Source organism: Carlito syrichta, unplaced genomic scaffold (genome assembly GCF_000164805.1).
Source record: "Carlito syrichta isolate Samal-C Ts95f unplaced genomic scaffold, Tarsius_syrichta-2.0.1 Scaffold309922, whole genome shotgun sequence".
NCBI classification, from domain to species: domain Eukaryota; kingdom Metazoa; phylum Chordata; class Mammalia; order Primates; family Tarsiidae; genus Carlito; species Carlito syrichta.
This window is the reverse complement of record NW_007254018.1, coordinates 296509-299648: the sequence shown is the minus strand read 5'-3', so window position 1 is coordinate 299648 and position 3140 is coordinate 296509. Positions and strand designations below refer to the sequence as shown.

General features: G+C 46.2%; 1 protein-coding gene across 1 annotated transcript in view; it reads left to right on the top strand.

Moving 5' to 3' along the window:
• Nucleotides 1-3073: 3073 nt before the first annotated feature.
• HFM1 (HFM1, ATP dependent DNA helicase homolog) overlaps nucleotides 3074-3140 on the top strand; it is a 107879-nt gene continuing 107812 nt past the window's right edge. Inside the window, exon 1 of the mRNA XM_008068270.1 lies at nucleotides 3074-3111. The gene's annotated coding sequence lies outside the window, so the exon portion shown is untranslated. The remainder of the gene's footprint in view (nucleotides 3112-3140) is intronic.

The following is a 3140-nucleotide window of genomic DNA, read 5'->3' as shown; positions in this document are numbered from 1 at the left end:
TTCAAGAAATAAAAGGTCCCATAAACAAATGGAATGACATTCCATGCCCATGGATCAGAAGAATCAATATTGTCAACATGTCCATCCTACTCACCCCCCCCCCCCACAGTTTCCCACTACTGCCAATTGCTTTCTTATAGCATTATACTTTGATAAAGCCTCCAACAACCACCGGGGAGAGGAGAACCTATTTAGTAAATGGTGCTGAGAAAATTGGCTGATCACATGCCGAAGATTGAAACAGGACCCCTACCTATCACCATACACAAAAATTAACTCTAAATGGATCAAAGACCTAAACGCAAAACCTCAAACTATAAGAATTTTAGAAAGGGCAGGAGACACCCTTATGGAAATTGGAACTGGGAACCAATACCTATTCAGAACCCTAAAGGCCAATACCTTAGGAAATAAGATAGACAAGTAAAGAGCTTCTGCAAAGCAAAAGAAACCATCAAGAGAGCAGGGAGACAGCCCACAGAATGGGAAAAAATATTTGCCAACTGTATATCTAACAAAGGCCTGACATCTAGGATCTACAAGGAACTCAAATGTACCAGAAGGAAAGGAAGATCTGTGTTCTTGCTACAGCTTTCTGGAATGGAGTCTTGGCCTTGCTAAACTGGGACGGAGGAATCTTGCATCAAACACCACAGACTCTTGCCTTTTTAACCTATTTTCTGTTGTTGCTGTTGGATCAGGGTTTCACTGTTGCACAGGCTGGAGTGCAGTGGTAGTAGGGTCACCTTGACCTCCAAGGCTCAGATGATTCTCCCACCTCAGCCTCTCAAGTAGTTGGAATTACAGGTGTGCACCACCACGCCTGGCTAATTTTAAAAAATGTTTTGTAGAGACGAGGTCTTGCTATGTTGCCTAGGTTGATCTCAAACTCCTGGCCTTCTCTTACCTCAGCCTCTCAAAGTGCTGAGATTACAAGTGTGAGCCACCGCATCTGGCCTTAACCTATTTTTAATAGATTTTCTTTGAAGAGATTTTCTTCTTGTGCCGTAGTCCTAGGATCATTTCCAGATGGTATGAATAATTGTTTTTCTATAATTTTCACCAGTGTCACCGGAAGGTGAGTCAGTGGAGCTCCTTATGCTGTCATGCCAGAAGTTGATCTGGATGACTTCACATTTCAAATTTAGTTATGTTATTTAATTTGGAGGATAGGTTATAACTTTGGTGCATTGGTTATAAAATTAAATCTTTAGGATTAAAAATATCGCAATATTACCAAACACCAAGGCAATCCCTTTCAAAATGGAATTTTTAGTAACTCCATCACCATCCTGATATTTCTTTTTATTTTATTTTATTTTTTGAGTTGGAGTCTCACTCTGTCACCCAGGCTGGATTGCAGTAGCACGCTCATGGTCACTGCAGCCTCGACCTGCTGGTCTCAGGTGATCCTTCCACCTCAGCCTTCCAAGTAGCTGGGACTACAGGTGTGTGCCACCACGCCTGGCTAATTTCTTGATTTATTGTAGAGATGAGGTCTTGCCAAGTTGCCAGGTTGTTCTCGAACTCATGGGCTCAGGCAATCCTCTCACCTTAACCTCCCAAAGTGCTGGGATTATAGGTATGAGCCACTGTGCCTGGTCTTGATGTTTCTTTTTTAAAATGTCTTTGGGCCGGATGTGGGGGCTCAAGCCTATAATCCCGGCACTGTGAGAGGCCAAGGCGAGAGGATCGCCTGAGTCCACAGGTTCGAGGCCAGCTTGGGCAACTTGGTGAGACCTCGTCTCTACAAAAAATTTTTTTAAAAAGTCTTTGTCATTTTTTGTTAGGTTATTTTAAGGGAAAATAAGGTTCTATAGAATCTTCCTTGCATTCTTGAATAAATGAGTGAATCAGTTAATCAGTGAATGAATGAGTGGTTTTGTTTATGAGCATGGTGACCATTTACTACTTTGTGTTTGACAGTGAGTCCTTTTGTATCAGCCTGTTGCTGGATCTCATAATTCTATCACTCAAATACTGTCTTAGTTCAGGATGTTGTAATACATTACCACAGGCAGGGTGGTTTAAACAACAAACATTTATTTCTCACAATTCTGAAAGCTGGGAAATCCAAAATCACAGTGCAGGCAGATCTAGTATCTGGTAAAGGCCTGCTTCCTGGCTTGCAGATGGTGTCTTTTTATTTATATCCTCACATGACAGAAAATGAGCAAGCTAGCTCTCTGGTTTCTCACAAGGGCACTAATCCTACTCATGAAGGCTCCACTCTTATCATGAGGAATTATCTGGACATGACTGTTTTCCTCTATCCTGGCTTCTTTCTGCCCCTCCTCCCTGGGGGCCTCTGGCCAAGGCTGGTCTCCGAAGTTTAGGTATATTCCCACTAATGAGACACGGGATGCAGGTGATCAAACTAAAGGATATTCATATTTCCAGTAATATCGTGGGATGCTGGTGATCAAGCAGAGCTGAAAGCAATGCTGACGTCACTCTTAATGTAATTGCAAACACCGTATAGCGATTTGAATCATTAACTTGCTTGAGTATAAAACTGCTTGCTGTAGTGTCCCCAAGGCCTCCATCGGTGCCTCCGGCAAGTTCCGATAAGCCATGTCTTTCCCTGCTGGACCTCAGGGTGACTTCTTTGAAATGGGTAAAGAACCCTCCGCCAAGTTCTCTCAGCTTTGGGGTTCCCGGGTTCCAAGGAAGAAGGAAGCCCCAGGCTGAGGCCTGGCTGACTTTGATGAGCAGGGTTGGCTGGGTCTGTGCTTGGTGGTAGAGAAGCAGCTGGGTTGGGGAAGAGGGGTCCCTGGGGCGACCTTTGAAACCCTGGGTTAAGAGCTTTGGCTAATGAGAACAGAGACGATGTCCAACCTGCGAGTGAGTTATCCAAAACCAACGATAAGTTTTTGGAGAAGAGAGGAGAGGCCGGGAGGCATTGGGGGTCGGGGCGGTCCATAGCTTGGAGTTCGGCTTGGCCAGGCCAGGGTCCTCTGAGGGGCTGGTGAGTCGGCACTCGGCCAGACGGTGGGGAACGGGTGGGCGCCCGGGAGGAGCGTGGGCCCGGGGCTCGGACGGAACGTGGGGAACAGAAGCCGGGCACCCGGGGGGAACGTGGGGAACGGGGACCGGACGCCCGCAGGGAAGGTGGGGAGTAGGGCCCGGACGCCGGGGGC